Here is a 19,040-nt window from a genome sequence, read left to right as displayed (position 1 = left end):
AAGCTTAATGGGATAATCCCACAAGTTTTTTGTATCTATGCTCCTTATTTTTGAGAGCATCCCACCTTTGGTATATCCTACCATTGAGACCAGTGATAGTATGTTTGCCTTAGAGAATGGAGCATTTGAAATAATGAGTTGATGGTATGCCTGTCAAAAGGAATTAAGAATTTTAAATAATAAGTGGGCTGCCTTGCTAGCTGCAATATGCGGGTTATAGGTAACAGTCCGGTTGTATATAGTATTTCGCATCTTAGATTGGTTTGAGTGCTGGATCCTCTTGAATGATGATTTATAATCAATTCTTAAAATCGATAAGCACCAATTTGAGCATAATGAAAGAAGAGAAAAAGGTTACAACAAAATCAGGAACTGACAATCTATTGTAGTTAATACGTTGGGAATATTGCATTATGCGCTTTATAAATACACGAGGGGGAGATAACATTATGTGAGCAGTCTTTTGTTTTCTTGTTCCTATTATTTTTATTACTGGTTATTTTTCAATCAGAACAGTTTGTCTACAGAGGATACTTACCTCTTCCCTGATCATGAAAATCCCAGGATACCCGTCGGGTGACAGTACGCTATATAAGTCCAGCTTACATTACATTACATGAGCCAGGGTAAGCAGCTTTAATTGGAGGATTAAGCATGTGTCCACCCGACATGAGCGTTTTTCCTTGCTTGCAGTGTAGTGCCACACAAAATATTGCAATATTGTTACATTTATCACTATACGTGCAGATTACCACCCAATTTCCACATATGGACGGACCATTTCATGAATTCAACAGAATATGAATGTTTTGGTTATACTTTTTAGGAACACTATTTTCCCAGGTTGTCAAGGTAGGCCTCACAGTTTGAAAACTCGCACAGTACACTCCCTTCTTAGGGTAAGGAGTAGAGCAAGCGATACCAGTTGGTCCTTATGAATGCCCCTGACCAGTACTGCCAATATTGTGGGCAGAAACATGTTGCCATAAAGAAAGATGGTTGGGTTGCTATCCCAATTTTTGGGTTTCAGTTGTACCTAAGGTACCCCTTATTAAAGGTGTTATCCAGAGTTTATCTTCAGTTATTTTTAGTGTATCTGGCTCCTGTCTTGCCCAGTTAGACTTGCTAAGAACTCCCTCTTTTTAGGTTGAGTCAGCCCTGGTAGTACCATCGTACCAAGGTGGGATGAGGTCACCCATGATGAAGAATGCCACAATTAGTCGGTGAAGATTGATCATCCAAAAGAATTGGCACTCTAGGATTTTGATACAGTTCATTGTAATCCTGAATAGGGTTTTTTGTGAACTTCTTTTTTTTTCCAAGTAGAATTTGGTAACAGTCGGATTGCCTTTTTATAGTTGGCCAATGCACATTCATGAGTTTATTTTGATGATTACGGAGGGTGTGCGCTGACGTACCTCCTCCTTATTGCATTATGTGTCTGTATTACAACACACCATGTTTTCTGCCTGGTGCAAGTGGGTGCTAATGGTCCTGTCCTTTATGTTGCTGCCCTTCTTGTGACTAGAAAGTTCTGAAGATTTACAGGTCGCAAAGAGCCATATCTTCAGATCAGAAAAGGCCAGGAGCACCACAAGCCAACTTACTCCATTCTTTTCTTGTCACAAAGGCACCATGCAGCACGATCACACAATTCTAGTTGGTTGGTCAGACACCTAGAACTAGTCTTCATCATCAGCTACCTTGATCAGATGGGATTTAAGAATTTACATATGACAACCTCATTTGTTGGCAGTCTCAGTGATGAAACAGGATACCACATGACTCTTCTTAAACTTGCCATGCCTGCCCCTCACAAGGATGATCCTGAAGACATCTCCAACTTTCCTTGGACCAAACTCTGCTGATCAATTCTGCCATAATTTCAACTCTGTCAAAGTGGTATGACTCAACGATTGGTGATATGACTTCCTCTTCACCAAAGATAAAATAATATAAATAAAAGTGCTTGATTCCACATGATCTACGTAGCTTCTTTGCTAATTCGATTCCTTTGCCACTTTTTACATTGCTCTTCTGTAACTCGACTTCTCTCACTTTAGGAAGTAATGTGGCTGTTGGCAAACATTCATCTGTCTCTTTGGTATGGGTTGATTGAAAAATATGAGGTGTCCACAAAGGGTTTTCTGAAAATAATTTCTGGAGAACTTTGACCCTTAAAAGGAGATTCCGACTTTATCCTATTTAGAAATTGAGATAGCTCCAAATTGACTGCAGTCTTAGCTTTGTTGGTACTGTGTGTAAAAGCATATACTAGACCACATATAAATATTATTTAGCGTGAACAAGGTGCTTTAATCAAAATGCAAAAAGGCGGACAATGAATTCTAGGTGGAGGGGGAACATGGCGGCCAGCTAGGTAGCCAGCCGCGGGTCGAGTCTCCACTAACCTCCGTAGGAAGCTGACCTCCCGCCGTTATGATGCTGCTGGTTGGCGATAGATAGTCTGTGTTTCTTCTGCTGTTTTCAGGGGCATTCCTTCAGTTTCTCACCACAGCTACTGCCCGCCTTAGCCTCAGTTCAGCTCAGTTGTTCCCGCGGTCTTCGAGGAGGATCGCGGCGGCAGACGTAAGATGTGAGCAGCGGGTCAGCCGCTTCGCGGTTTTGCGGTACCGGTGGCTTTCAGGTTTGACTCCTTGAGTTTTGTTTTTTTTCTGGCTGATTTTCAGAATGGAACCTGGGGAAGCTTGCGGTCAGGAGACGGGAGGTAAAGTGTTGGCGTTATAATTGACTTATGGTGGCTTGGACAGTTTTTGACAAATTGGGCTGCTGATTTATCTAGATAGTTGGCATACAAGGGGCTGTGGCACACATTAGGGAATCTATATCTCTATATCTCGAGACTGGGGGTGAGTCTTTGTGACCGGAGATAGTGGGTGTTTTGTTTCTATAACACCAGGAAAAGAAAAGGCTATGATTTGACCCAAAGTAAGTTTGAGTCTGAGCCACAGATTGTTACTGCTTATCTCCGCCCAGAAAAGGGGGGCTAAAATTCAGATGCTGATACGACTAGCAAGGACAGTCTTTGGGAGGGTTTTTTTCTGGAGGAGGTCGCCCCCACATACTTGCAGTAGGAGGGAGACAAATCTTAGCTCAAGTTCTAGTTTTAGTACAATAGGGGGGGGGTGCCCTAAGTAGCTTATACAAGCTGTTTCATCGCGGGTTACAACGTAAAGGTAATTTAACTAGCTTTTGTACCTTGCGATTCTTCCTCTTTTCACTCCTTTATTTCTTTTGCCCTCACTCCCAGTACCTGATGTGTGGTGGACCAGCTTCTGCTTGTCTCAGGGCCGCTAGAGTGCTTGGTGAGTCTCGCCGATCTCAGTCCCGCTGCTCCGAGTCAACCAAACCGATTCCTTGTTACCAGATATCTTCAGGAGAGGCCTGTACACATTATGCGTGCTGTTTATCAGTAAGCGTAGCAAGTTGGTCTCCTACAGATTATTGTTCTGGTCCCCTAGTTATTTAGAAACCTCGCTGCCTGGACATATGGCATCAACCTACAGAGGTTAAGTAGGATGAGCTTAGGTATGACCCAGTTTACAGGAGGAGATTTAGGTCCATGGAGTTAGCTCCTCAGCAGTGCGGGGGGAGGAATTAACCATTTAAAGAGGGCCTTTTTGGGCAACAGAATTGTAGTTCCGGTCTCCCGGTTAGTTTAACCCCTGCCGGTGAGGCTCTTCAAGGGAAAAGATACAAATTAAGATCAAGAACCTTTTTAGGGAAAGAGGTTTCTCAGTGTCAAACTATACCCACTAGCCAAGTCCCTAACAAACCAAGACTCAGGATAAGGCCGGGAAGGATGGCAAACTGACTCCTATTAAGGAGAGGAAGAAGAAATCTACTCTTCCCCCAGCTAGGGTGACCCCATATTTAAGGTCTTTTTTCAAATTGAACATGCAGGGTAACAAGGAAGTTGAGAAGCAGGGAGCAGCCTCCGCCCAGAACATCAAGCCACCAGAAGTGGCCATTCTTTCACCAAATAGGTTTGCAGTCCTTTCTTAGGCCAGCTCTTCAGCTGGGGGAAATACTGATCGGAGCGGTACCGACAAGAGGAATGAAACGCCTGACAGGGGTCAGGTGGTAACAACACAGGGCTCAGATTCAATTCAGGAGATGTGGGCACAGTTGTCCTTAGAGATAAAGGAGCATTTTTCGACCTCTGAAGTGGACCAGAGAAAGATTCAAGACACATGTACTAATCTAGAGGAAAGCATCTCAGAATTAACGTATTGTATGGAGGAGTTGGAGAATAAAATGGGAGAACTTACATGTGAAGGGGAACACTCTAGAAGTTAGTAGGCTAAAGGAAAGAGAGAGAGACCTTTCGGAAAGATTGGAGAGACTTGAAAATAATTCCAGAAGGAACAACAGCAAGATTCTAGATTTAGCAGGAGGACTCGAGGGGGATAATATTAAGACGTTTGTTATTGATATTTTGACTAAAGCATTCCCCCAGGTTGCCTCGGCGCCTGTCTGGGAGACCGAGATTCAAAGGGTCCATAGGGACCCATTCAAGCTAAATCCAGGGCGGAAGAAACCTAGGAAAATCTTGGTGTATATCCAATCGTAGTCCCTGAAGGAACAATTACTTGGGGCTGCGTTGAAGTTCAAATCTATCCGGCTACAAGCTTCAACTTGTAGAATAAGATCTGATATTTGTCATATCACAGAGGATAGAAGATGGGAACTCGGCAAGCGGATAGATTCACTAAAAGAATTTGGCGCGAAGTTCAATTAAGATTCCCGGCATTCCTGAAAGTCATGCTGGATAATAAGATGTATAATTTCAGATCGCCAGAAGAGGTGGACAATTACATAAGAAACCAACAGCTAAATGAAAGTGAATTGTGCAGTCAGTGTAGGAAGCTCACCAGTAAAAAAAAAAAATTTATATAATTTTTCTTTTTTACTTCTGTGGTTAGTGGGCCCGGGCCCAAATTGGCAAAATGTATTTGCCAAGGAACGGTCAGTGAGGGTTCCCAAGGGCGGGTTGGGAGGGGGTGCAACATGTGTGTGGGGAGCATTGGGGAGGAAAAACAGAAAAAGATCCTTAATATGGCCTCATATGACTTCATTTTTATCTGTAGATATAGTCTGGGGAAGAACAAGGATTTTGAAAGGGGATAGACTTGGGGTAGAGTCTCTTGAGAATCTAAGTTGGAATGTGAATGGTTTGAGAGTCAGGAGAAAGCAGTGTTTGGTTTTGCAACATCTTAGGGATAATTCGGCTAAGATTCTTAGCTTTGAGAAGCTAAGATGGGTGGGGAAGGTAATAGCTTCAGACCAACAATGTTGTTCAAACAGAGTGGTTATAACTATTACATCAAATGCCGAAGTGGAGCTTATTAACTCACAGACAGACAATAGAGGAAGGTGGGTAATAGCGGAGGTGAGGTGCCATGGTATTAAATACACTTTAACCAATTATTATGGCCCTAATGAAGATGACATTGATCCTTTGACTATTTTGTCCTTAGCCTTGGGGAATTCTGAAGCCCCCTTAATTTTAGGAGGCTATTTCAATGTTCTGCTTAATAATAATTTAGAGAGATCCTCCCCCAGAACACAAATTGCGGTGCCCCGTGTAAAAGCTTATTTTGTGACGATGTTAACATTTTTTAACCTCTGATGTTTGAAGAAAAAAATGGGAGAGCCGAGAGAATATTCTATCTATAGCAAAAAGAACCACCGCTACTCAAGAATTGATTACATATTTATTGACCTCTCCGAAATAGTGTCAGTAAGATTAATTAGATATCAACCGATCCATATCTCAGATCATGGTGCTATGGTGTTAAAACTAGATCTTCCCTTTGAGCCTAGCTTGAGGAGGGGGACCTTCACCAGAAGATTCCTTTTGCAACCTTCAAGCCCCGAGTTACACCTTCAAGCCCTGAGTTACTAAAGAGAGAGACAGCTACCTTTTTCCAACATAATCTGGATTCGGCCCCTATACACGTAGTGTGGGACGCCTTTAAGGCCTGGCATAGGGGTACTTTAAAGGGGGCGGTTGTCGGCTGGGCTAGATTGGAAAAAAGTGAGATTGAAGACCTAGAAAAGCAATTAGCGTTGGCAGAGACAGCCTTAAAAAGGGAGCAGATTCCCGATGCGGACAAAAAAAACCTCGTAGCTAGGGTAGACGATTTACAGATTAAGTTTAGGCTCAAAACCAAAGCAATTATGCTCCAAAAGTGGGAGGCAAGCAAGATGAGAGATTTTGAACAGGGGTAGAACTGTGGCAAATTACTTGCTATGAAAAGTAGATCTGATAGGTCCTGTAATTTTATTAACAAGATTAAGGCAGGAGCGAAAGTGGGGGAGGAAAAAAAGGATATTCAGAAAGCATTTGTGGAGTTTTTTCAAGGTTTGTATAGTGAGGAGCTATTGGTTGAGGATGAGGTTATTGATCAGTGGGGGGCGGGGGGGGGGAGATCCAAGAGCCCCAACTGGACCAAGAACATTTGTTTCCTAAATTACCGCAAATTTGAGGAGGATCTAATTTAAAATAAGGAAAAAACCCCGGGGTGGTCTATGGCCTCGGGAGCTATAACATTTTGAATGGCGAAGAGGGTTGCACCTCCCCTCTAAGAGCCTTTTCTAGGTCTTGCAGACCTCATCCCAGGGGGAATTGTTTTATAAAGGAGAGGGCGGAGTGCTGACCCCTCCCTGGACCACTTCCAGGCCCAAGGACCCCATCCCTGGCCCTGATTTAAGATTCATGGGGAGAGGGGCATGCAGCCTCACTCACCGAGCCTCATTGAGGCCCCAGGAACTCCATCTCTAGGAGCTGTGCATAAAATTTAGAGAAGATGGGTGTGCTGCCCCCTCCTCAAGCCCTGGTATGACACCAGGGAGACCATCCCTCAGGGCTGGCTCAGTGACGGTGTCTAAGGGACTCCATCGTCTGGGACACCATTGTGTCCCTGCACGCGAAAGCGCAGACACTGAAGAATTCTGAGCTCCCACCCGGCAGGAGCAGAAAGTTTCCATATGAAAAGCATTTTTAGTTTGCTAATAACTTTGCGCCATTTAATGAATGTTCGGGAAACTTTCCCAAATAAAATTTCTTCCACCTCAAGTCCATCCTGGAAAGTTTTGGGAGTTCTGTCAGCGGGGGCCGAGAACAACAAGGGGTTGCCAAAACACATTTTCCCCATTCATTTTTCCATAGGAAATTTAGACAGAGATACAGCCCAAACGCCGGAACAGATTTACACCAGATTTGGCAGAAAGCTAGAACTTGGTCCAGAAATATTGCTTTTTGTGATTTTGTGTAAACCAGTTCAGTAGTTGTCAGAACTCCAACCTTGAATTTGGCTTACCGACTCTTGCACAGGAACAGAGATGCTAGTACCCAAATCCCTCTCAGCAATGCTGGTAGGTCTTACACAGAACCTCCCATCATTACCTTAAGGGACTGGGGAATTGGATAAAATAACAAACAGAGAAGAGACTGGTCCTGCGTAGGTTCCTTCAGTCAGCTACCTTCTGGATGGACTTGTTCGATGGAACCTAAAACAACAGTACAACATTACCTTCCTGTCTTCCTACTGTCTATTGGTCTACTCTATAGTTACCTCTTCTACTATCTTCTCTCACCCACCCTTATTCTGCTGGACCTTTGCTCCTCTTCTGAATCTTTTGTTAGTATTTTTTTCTCCTCTAATTAGTTATCACTAGTGTAAAGAATAACAGAGATATTAATTTTCCTCCTCTAATTAGCTCTGAACATAATATTATTTATAATCTTAGTAAGTGCACTTACTTCACCAATTAGTGGAGATTCTTCTAAATGGGGTTCTGCTTTTGAGTGTTTTTTGGATATGACTCCCTGAGTGTCTAACTCTAGGTTATCTTTCTTCTTTTTCAGGTTAATTGCTCTCCACTATTCGACAGTTGTTAGGTAAGTATTTACATATGTACATTGTTCTCAAATTTCTTTTGCATAACAGAGTTCTTGGTAATAATCTCTCTTTTTCTTCCTCTCAGTAGTTTTTAACAAGAATGCTGTAACTCCTGTTTTCACTTCAAATCAGGTAAGCAACTTATGCCACAATGCTCAAAACAGTAATGTTCACTTAGCTTGCTTTTTCTGAAGTCGGAGTTCCAGCGAAATGCTTCCCTTCTCAGACGAGTTAGCTCGGGGGCTTCTTCTTCTCCCAAACCCCTTCTCTGTTCGTCGCTCGATGTTTAAATCCTCCGACTTTGGCTCACACGACACTCACCTCAGAAACTCCTTACTTAGTCTTTTAAACAACTCGCGCTTGGCTTGATGGGCCCAGTTCAGGGCTCCAGCTTATCTCGAATAAGATTATGAGAAACGGCCGCTCTGCTCAAAACAAGTATTTACTTCATGGAATTAACGTCGCTCCGGTATTCAAGCCACTCCAGTCAGGCTCATCGGTGAAGTGCGCATTTTCCGAGGAGCTCGCGCTGCATATCAAATTCCCTGCAGCTGTGGTCTGATAGACTGGAACGCCTACTGGCGGTCTTCCCTGGCAACAGCGGCGGCCATCATATGTCGCCAAGTCCGCACCCTTTCTGCCCAAGTGCTTTCTGTAGTTTCTGGTCCAGCTGGCGCCGAAGTCGGGTAGTAAAGTATAGAACCCAAGGTTCGGGTACTGACAGTAGTTTTGGAGTAATTAAGGCTCAAAACGTTGTATATTTCACGCTGTGGGGGCTCTGTGGACCCAACAGATCTCACGCTGAGACCTGATTCACTGCAACATCAACAAGAATGTGGTGAAAACCATCTTAGGACTCGACTAAAATCAGAGTCCTTAAAAAAAAGTTTGAAAAATGCATACGAGCAGGGTAGGCATACCCCGGCCAATCATGCCTGAGGGGAGGGTCTGGGAGCCAAAAACATTTTTTAACAAAATGTTGCTGTAAATTCGTGCAGGATCTTCAAATCAACCACAAAACAAAAATAAAAAACTAAAAACCGCACTACTATGAAAAATAAACCCTGGGGTGGGCCAGTGCCCAGAAGGGAGGCGCATATTATTTTTTTGGGGAGGGAGCACATGCCTCCCCTCCCTGAACCTCCAGGAGGCCCCAGGGGTGCCATCCCCCGGGCTAGAAAACATTCTAAGGGGGTAGGGAAGTGCAACCCCACCTTCCTGAGCCTGAATAGATCCAGGGGACCTCATTCCCCATAAAAGATTGTTTATTAGTGTTAGTTGCTTGTAAGTAAAAGTTCCAATAGTAAGCTTCAATGATAAGCTGGATGTTAAGCTCTTATGTAAGCCCTACCAACCTCCCTGCTGCTCAGCCCATACTCCAACTGACACTCAGCACTTCTCAACCACCCCAACATTCTAACATATCACCATGCAACAACATTCCACACAGCACACTCTTACTGGCTGAGCATCAAGTTATAACAGTGGCACTGGGGTTGGCTCCATTCAGGCATACTCAAAACATGTACAGAATGAAATGTGGGATCTCTGCACCTGGTTGTCATTAGCTTTCCTATAGCAGTAGGGCAGGACAATCCTAGAAATCTCCTCACCCTGAAAAGCAGAAACTACTGTCCCTGTCATCACCATTACCATCCACCAAATGACAGCTCTCAGGAAGAACTAATTAGCAGCTCATTAGTAACGGAGTCTTAATAACATTTCTAAAAGTAGCCCAGTCTCAATCATCCTCACTTCAGTTGTATGGCCAGGCCCTGCCCTCAACTCAAACACGGGAGGCCAAAACTCACTTTGACATTGTGCAGTGCAGGGAGAGCTTCCTGGTTCATCATGCGCTGCTACACATGAGGAGAATGGTGTGTGGTGACTTAGCGAGACTGCGTAGGGGAGAAGCACAGGGACATATAATTTTACCCATCCTTCCGGAGAGAGGAAAATCAATGCATACCCGGTCATGGGAAAATTGTGACAGACTCTCACCAGAGGGGGGTGAGGAGGAACAGGCACTACTTAGAAATACCAACTAAGTGATAACATCTGAAGTTACAGCATTGAAGCATTAATGTAGATGGACGAAGGAAACAGCACATGCTGAAGCACTGGAGTGTTTAAGGACAAGTACCGAAGAAGGAACAAGAGAGGATCAATCCGCAACCGAAGATGTTCACACTGTATTATATGGAGTGCAAGATGCAGTCTGGTGTGGCAAGCAAAACTGCTTCATAGGTGACGAGAAAACAGAAGAAAATGTTTTTTTGTTAAAGATTGAATTTCACATTTGCTGCAACAATTCTTTAAAACAAATTAAAATGTCCAAAAAAGCACAACCCCCCCCCCCAAAAAAAATGGCAATTTGTATAATGATTAAAAAGCACAACCACACAGTGTCGAATGCATTCTTGCCTCCCTCCTGCATACTGGATTCTGTAATATACCTTGATCAGAAGTTCAGAACCCAACACTCAATATTGTCATTTTTGGACAGCACGTCAAGGTTAAAGTGTTAAACAAACACCACTTCGTTAGTAATGAGCTTCTAATTAGTTTTGAAATTCGGCTTCGCTACCCTTCAGGTTTTAGGTAGGCCTGGGCGGTAAATTCTGTTCCGCTTGTAGAATTTGGGTAATTTTGCGCTTAGCAGAGAACGCAGAATTGGCAAACATTCCACGGTCCTTGGCTTCGCGGAATTTATTTGCTTGTTCGCGCTTTCACAATGCGTGTTTGCGCGAAATTTCTCCCCGAGCACGCAAACAGCATTCGCGAACAGGAAAAAAGCATCACAAACGTGTGGAACAAGCAATTCCACGTGTTCGTGGAACTTTTGCATGCTCGCAGGGATTTTCTACCATTTCGCTGAGCTTTGCGTAGCACTACTACGCAAATTCCGCCCACCCCTAGTTTTAGGGTGGCTCAGTGTTGGGGGTGGCATTGGAAACCGAAATGTTAAACGTAACACAGCCATACTTGTTGTGCCATTCTGGAATGGTAAACATCAAACACAATATAATGACTTCAATTCAATTTGTGGCAGTATAATGAGTGGATGTTGACGAAAAGGGACACGAATTGCAGCACAGAGTTGACTTCCGTCCTTTTTAGGTCTCTCGTGCGCTGCAGCACAAAGCGCTGCACCGCCTCAGAGAGATTTAGTAGGAGAGGATTTTCAGAAAAGGGTTTTAAGCCCTGCCCCTCATTTCCATTGGCTGGCATCACAGTTTATGGTAAACGGCGGTCTGCCATTGGAAATGAGCTTTCTGGGTTTCCTCCCTTTGGCTTTTTGTTCTGGCCCACCCGGACTGGCTCGCCTGCTTCTTGGCTGCTGTGAAGACTTTTCTTATCTGCTGGTTTATTTAACAAGCAGATAAGAAAAGTCTTTACAACAGCTATGAAGCAGGCACATAGCTCAGAGGCGCAAGGGGTCACAGGAAGGACAGATTGACCCGAATGCGGACTGATCGCGACAATAGGCTCGGGTTGCAGGCAAGCATTGTTTGGTGACGTGACATGTCTTACCTTTCTGCTCTGTAGCATAAACACATGATAAGAAAAAGACATCTTCTACAAATAGTACAAGCTTACAAAAACCTACATTTTGGTTCGGCACCAGTAGACATTTTTGCATGCAAGTGATACAATACATTTTACAAAACCTGCATTGACAAAGGAGGATTTGTATTGTAGTGCTGTGTACACAGTAAAATCCAGCTTTTGCATTCACATTTCTATGTACTGCCTTTGAGAGACAGCCGAGGGTATCTCTGGTAAATCACTGGATCTGTTTCACTGTATTGTACCTCTGTTTCCTCACTGTTACCATCATACTGATTCACGTTGCCTTTATGTCACGCAGATTCCAATCGGAAAATCATTTTTCTGTGCTAAGAATTAAAAAAACAAATTCTAAAGAAAGCTTTTGGGATGTCTGTATCAGCATCCGGGAATCGCCTGTCTTGTATTAAAATGTCTACTTTACGGTATGTTGTTAAAAAGGTAAAGCTTTACATGCAGAGCACGCCTTTTTGGCTGTTCGACTATTCCATGCATCCTTTATGATGCTCGCTTTTTCAAAGTACCAACAAACAGACAATTTGGATGGGTGACAGGCCCTGTTCTGCCTTAGCCCACTCCTGCCCCAACCCTTAGAACACTCTTCCACTGACAAGTGAGAATTCTTTTCAAGAGACCAACCCAATATGCATACTTTTAAAATATAATAACACAGCAGTTTCTGCTGTTTGGTGCCATGAAGGCCTGTGGGTGCGGACATACTTTACAAAATCACTTCACATAACTTAGCCTAGCTTAATACAACATAACATAGCATAATATAACATAACATAGCTGCGCCTAGCATAACATAACAGCATAACATAACAAAACATAGCCTAACATAACATAACATAACACATACCATTACATAACATAACATAAAACATAGCCTAGCATTGCATACCATTGCATAGCAGAACATAACTTAACAAAACTTAACAAAACCTAACAAAACATAGCCTAGCGTATCAGCTTAACTGCAGGGCGAATTCTGCCGCAGTGCGGCAGTTTTAATCAGCGGGCGGAGCTGCGTCGGCCAACGGATGTGTGCAGCACTACGTAGGTAGTGCTTGCGACGGCCGTTGGCCGACGGGCGCACTTAAGGGGCTAACACAACATAACATAACAAATCATTCCATAGCATAACATAACATAGTATAGCATAACATAACATAGTATAGTATAACATAACATAGTATAACATAGTACAACATAACAAAACATAGTATAACATAACAAAACAAATCATAACATTACAAAACAAAAACATAACATAACAAAACAAAACACAGCACAACACAACACAACACAACATAGCCTAACACAACATAACAGAGCCTAGCCTAACACAACATAACATAGCCTCGCCTAACACAACCTAACATAGCCTAACGCAACATAACAAATCATAGCATAGCATAATAAAACAAAACATAGCATAGCATAACAAAACATAGCATAACAGCATAGAATAGCATAGCATAACAAAACAAAACATAGCATAGCATAACAAAACATAGCATAACACAACAAAACAAAACATAGCATAGCAAAGCACAACAAAACATAGCATAGCATAACAAAACATAGCATAACAGCATAGAATCGCATAACAAAACATAGCATAACACAACAAAACATAGCATAGCAAAACATAGCATAACAAAACACAACAAAACATAGCATCACAAAACATAGCATAGCAAAACAGAACAGCATAGCATAACAAAACATAGTATAGCATAACAAAACACAGCAAAACATAGCATATCATCACAAAACATAGCATAGCAAAACACAACAAAACATAGCATAGCATAACAAAACATAGCATAGAAAAACATAGCATAACAAAACAAAACATAACATAGCGTAAAAAACAAAACATAGCATAGCATAAAGCATAGCAAAACAAAACATAGCATAACAAAGCATGGCAAAACAAAACATAGCAGAGCATAACAAAACACAACATAGCAAAATACAACAAAACATAGCATAACAAAACACAACAAAACACAGCATAGCATAGCACAACAAAACATAGCATAGCATAACAAAAAGAATAGCATAACAAAAAGCATAGCATAATAAAACATAGCATACCATACCAAACACCAAACATAGCAATGCATAACATAGCATAGCATAACATAACATAAGAAAATATAGCATTAAGTTTGATAAACTCATATTAGCGGGTTAGCTAGCTGTAACGGGCAGTGACTGTAAGCAACTCCGTCAACCCATAAGCAGTCACTCTGTCACCTTTGCTCTTGCATTACAGTGGCTTCGTTTGTTAAACAGTGCCCATATTTATACTGTTAGAACTTTATTTGTGCAAATATCAGGGCTCACAAACTTTGATGAATCGAAATTTACAACTGAGGCTGTTAAGCTTGCGCTATATAAAACCCCAAGGATAAATAAAAAACATTGCCATTTACAATGTGAATAGCTCCAACAAATAAAAGACCTATTGCAACGTACAAAACATTGCCATTTACAATGCCAATAGCTCCAGCTCCAACAAATGCGAGACCTATTGCATTTCCAATGCTTGTTCATACACTGATCTCAGTTCCATCTGCCGACAGCACAATGGCGCCCATTAGCTAGCGTCCCCAATGCGACTTAGGCTGAGAAGAGCTGCAGCAGAGGTGTACATGAAAAGTAGCCATATTTTAAGATTGATTTGATAGGACCAACACAACATGTCTCCTGTTTAGTTTCCATGACTGGTGTTGGTTGCATTTGTAAATAGATATTTTACTTTTTTAGTATTCATGGTTGGAGTAATAGTGGGTACTTGGCTGGAAACAGGCTAGGTTGTTAGAGAAAGATTCCACATTTCTGGATGTGGAAGTATTGTGAAATCATTACTGCCTACGTGTCGTAAGTGAGGTCTTGTTAGAATATTGCATCCTTTTACAGCCAGACCGACCCTCACATTTCAGTTGTCAATGAGATCCTGTTAGAATTAGCATGAACTATAAACAAACACATGGATATTTCTTTCTAAATTTCGGTTTGCTGTTCAATCAAATATAACCTGACACCACAGTGTGAAATGTATGTACTCCCTAGACTAAATGGCACTATATGTTACTCTGTATAACAAACTTATCTCCACAAATACAGGCCCTAAAACTGTGCTTTAACGGCATGGCATCTAGACTATATACTGCAGTATAAGCTATTATCTATCTACATGCAAATATCACTAACAGAATGAAACATCTCATTAACTCAAGAACCTATGACAAGCATCACATCTGGAAAACTGTATACTCCTCCAATAATCTGAATGAGAACAAGCATGGGCAAAGCCAATAGGTCACACGTATGCTAGAGTTATTGGCTTTGCCAATATGTTTAAGCCATGTTGTATACCAAGGTGGCTGCTGTTCAATATGGCTAACAGTTAGTGGGGTGAAGGTGAATGGCGTGTTATGGAAAGGTTTAGAGAGTTGTGGAGTGGCGTAGAGTTGTAGAGTGGTGTAGAGTGTCATGGAGGGAGTTGAGAGGTGTAGAGTGGAATAGAGTGTCAGAAGAGTGGGGTGGCACAGAGTGTTGTAGAGTAGCACAGAGTAGAGTGGAGTTGTATAGAGGTTATTGCGTAGAATGGAGTACAGCGGAGTAGACCGTCGTAGAGTGGAGAAATGTAGTAGAGTGGAATGGCGTAGAGTGGAGAGGCGTAGAGTGCAGTAGTGTGTTGTAGAACAGAGTTGAGTAAAGTGGCATGGAGTGTCATAGAGGAAGTTGCATAGAGCATCGTAGAGTGGAGTAGTGGCGTTGAGTGGTACAGACTTGAGTAGAGTGTTGTGGAGTGTCATAGAGTGGAGTGTCAGAGTGGAGTACAGTTTAATGGAGTAGAGTCACAGAGTGGAGTCTCGAGTAGAGTGGCCAAGAGTGAAGTGGCGTACAGTACAGTTGTGCATAGTAGATTGGCGTAGAGTACAATGATTTTGAGTAAAGTGTTGTAGAGTGCAATGTAAAGTGGTGTAGCGTGCAGTGACAGAGTATGATAGTGTAGAGTGCAGCAGATTGGCTTGGAGTTGAGTGATGCAGGGTAGAGTGGCGGAGAGTGCAGGTTTGCGGAACAGAATGTCATAGAGTGCAATGGCGTAGAGTAGAGTGGTGCAGAATAGAGTGATGCAGAGAGTAGAGCATAGAGCACAGTGGTGCAGAGTAGAAAAGAGTGGCGTAGAGTGCAGTGACATAAAGCACAATGGTGTAGAGTGGCATAGCATGCAGTGCGTAAAGTGCAGTGGTATACTGTTGCAGTGCAGAGTATAGTGGTATAGAGCACAGTAGTGGAGGGTACTTGACGTAGAGTGCACTGGGTTTGAGTAAAGAGGGGTAGAATGCATTAGTGTAGAGTGCAGTGGTTTAGAGTAGAGTAGTGTAGAGTGGAACTGCCTAGTTTGCAGTGGTGCAGAGTGGAGTAGAGTGGCATAGAGTGCAGTGGCATAGAGTAGTGACACAAAGGGCACAGGGGTAGAGTGGCGTGGTACAGAGTAGTGCAGTGTTGCAGAGTAGAGTGTCAGAGTGAGTGAAGGGGTACAGTGTAGAGTAGCCTAGATTTGAGTGGTGTAGAGTGCAGTGGCGCAAAGGAGAGTGGGTAGAGTGCACTGGGGTAGAGTGAACTGGGATAGAGTACTGTGTTGTAGAATAGAGACGCAGAGAGTGCAGTCCTGCCCAGTAGATTAGAGTGGGGTAGAGTGCATTGGTGTAGAGTGGTGCAGAGTAGAATGCAGTGGCACAGAGTAGAGTGGCATAGAGTTCAGAGGTAGAGAGGGCAGAGTTGCAGAGTAGAGTGGCGCAGAGTGCACTGGTGTAGAGTGGGATAGAGAGCATCGGTGTACAGTAGAGTGTTTCAGAGTAGAGTATAGTGGTGCACAGTGCAGGGGAGTAGAATAGATTGGCATAGAGTGCAGTGGTGTAGAGCATTTTGGTTTCGAGTAAAGTGGCACAGAGTGCATTAGCATAGAGTGCATTGGTGTAGAGTGCAGTGGCATAGAGTACAGTGGCGTAAAGTGCAGTGACGTAAAGCACAATGGTGTAGAGTGGCATAGCATGCAGTGAGTAAAGTGCAGTGGTATACTGTTGCAGTGCAGAGTATAGTGGTATAGAGCACAGTAGTGGAGGGTACTTGGCGTAGAGTGCACTGGGTTTGAGTAAAGAGGGGTAGAATGCATTAGTGTAGAGTGCAGTGGTTTAGAGTAGAGTAGTGTAGAGTGGAGTGGAACTGCTAGATTGCAGTGGTGCAGAGTGGAGTAGAGTGGCATAGAGTGCAGTGGCATAGAGTAGTGACACAAAGGGCACAGGGGTAGAGTGGAGTGGTACAGAGTAGAGTGCAGTGTTGCAGAGTAGAGTGTCAAGTGAGTGAAGGGGTACAGTGTAGAGTAGCCTAGATTTGAGTGGTGTAGAGTGCAGTGGCGCATAGGAGAGTGGGTAGAGTGCACTGGGGTAGAGTGAACTGGGATAGAGTACTGTGTTGTAGAATAGAGACGCAGAGAGTGCAGTCGTGCCCAGTAGATTAGAGTGGGGTAGAGTGCATTGGTGTAGAGTGGTGCAGAGTAGAATGCAGTGGCACAGAGTAGAGTGGCATAGAGTTCAGAGGTAGAGAGGGCAGAGTTGCAGAGTAGAGTGGCGCAGAGTGCACTGGTGTAGAGTGGGATAGAGAGCATCGGTGTAGAGTAGAGTGTTTCAGAGTAGAGTATAGTGGTGCACAGTGCAGGGGAGTAGAATAGATTGGCATAGAGTGCAGTGGTGTAGAGCATTTTGGTTTCGAGTAAAGTGGCACAGAGTGCATTAGCATAGAGTGCATTGGCGTAGAGTGCAGTGGCATAGAGTGCAGTGGCATAGAGTGCAGTGGCATAGAGTGCAGTGGCATTGATGGCAGCTGCGTAGAATAGAACGGCAGAGTGGTGCAGAGTAGAATGGAGTTAGGCAGGGTAGAATGCAGTGGCGTATGGTGGAAGGAGGTCAAGTGGAATAGAGTGGCACAGAGTGTAGAAGCTTAGAATAGATTGTTTGGAAGTAGAGGAAAGTGTCAGAGTAGTGTCATAGAGTGTAGTGGATTAGAGTGGCTTCGAGTGTATTGGTGTATAATGCATTGACGGAGAGTGCAGTACAGCAGTACAGTGGTGTAGAGTGGCAAAGAGTAGAGTGGCATAGAGTGCAGCAATGCAGAGTAGTGGCGTAGAGTACAGTGGCGTATAGTAGAGTGGCACAGAGTGCATTGGCGTAGAGTGCAGTGGCGCAGAGTAGAGGGGCACAGAGAGCAGTGGCATAGAATACAGTGGTACAGACTAGAATAGAGTAGCGATGACAGAGTGTTTTGCCTAATGCAGTAGTGGCGTACAGTGCAGAGGTGCACAGTAGACTGGAATACAGTGCATTGGTTTTGAGTAAGGTGGTGTAGAGTGCAGTGGTTAGTGTAGAGTGCAGCAGCCTAGACTACAGTGGTGCAGAGTAGAGTGTTGTGGTGCCGCATAGAGGGGAGTGGGGCGGCGCAGAGTGGAGTGGCATAGAATGGAGTGGGGCAGAGTAGATTGTTTCAGAGTAGAGTAAAGTGGCATGGAGTGGAGTGATGCACACTAGAGTGGAGTGCGGAAGCGTGGAGTGCAGTGGCAAAGCGCAGAGTGGTGCAGAGTAGATTAGAATGGTGTAGAGTGGAGTAGTTCAGAGTAGAGAGCATTGGCGTACAGTGCAGTGACATACAGTTCAGTGTTGTAGAGTGGCAAAGAGTGAAGTGGGCAAGAGTGGAGTGGCCTAGACTGGAGTGGTGCATAGTAGAGTGGAGTAGTTTAGAGTAGTTCAGAGTAAAGAGCATTGGCGTAGAGTGCAGTGACATACAGTGCAGTGTTGTAGAGTGGCATAGAGTGAAGTGGGCCAGAGTGGAGTAGCCTAGATTGGTAGAGTAGAGCACATTGGTAGAGGGTAGAGTAGAGAGGCATGGGTTATTGCAGAGTAGAGTGCAGTGAAGCAGTGTGGAGAGGCGTAGAGTAGACTGGCATTTTGTGGAGTGGTGCAGGGTAAAGTGGAGTGGGGTAAAGTGGAGTAAGCATGGTGTGGTAGCGGACTGCCATTATAGACAACAGATATTCAATTGAAATGACCATTACATTTGCACAAACATACAATTTTACTGATAAAAGTATACAGAACACAAATGATAATGTAAGTAAATGTAATCACCTAGTGTATCTATTTGATTTGATAATATTAAAATATTTGTTTCTATCAAACTTCAGAATTACAAATAAAAGTGCTTTGTTTGTGCTTTCCTAATTCTGATATATTCTGAAATATCTGCTTAGTTCATTTACAGATATTTATATATTTTGTTGTGTGCTAGGAAAAAAAATAACATTGTAGACTTCCTCCAGCACACCTCCAGTAGTCAGCATGATTGTCACATAAATCCTCTCACACTGAAGTCAGACAAAGAAAAGTAAACACCAAGCTCCCTCGGAAGACAGAGCTGACATTTGACCTCTGTCTTTAAATGCACAGCAAATGTGACAAGATAAG

The sequence above is a fragment of the Lissotriton vulgaris genome, chromosome 5, assembly GCF_964263255.1.
Source record: "Lissotriton vulgaris chromosome 5, aLisVul1.2, whole genome shotgun sequence".
In the NCBI taxonomy this organism is placed as follows: domain Eukaryota; kingdom Metazoa; phylum Chordata; class Amphibia; order Caudata; family Salamandridae; genus Lissotriton; species Lissotriton vulgaris.
The sequence above is the reverse complement of the archived record's forward strand: the minus strand, read 5'-3'. Positions refer to the sequence as shown.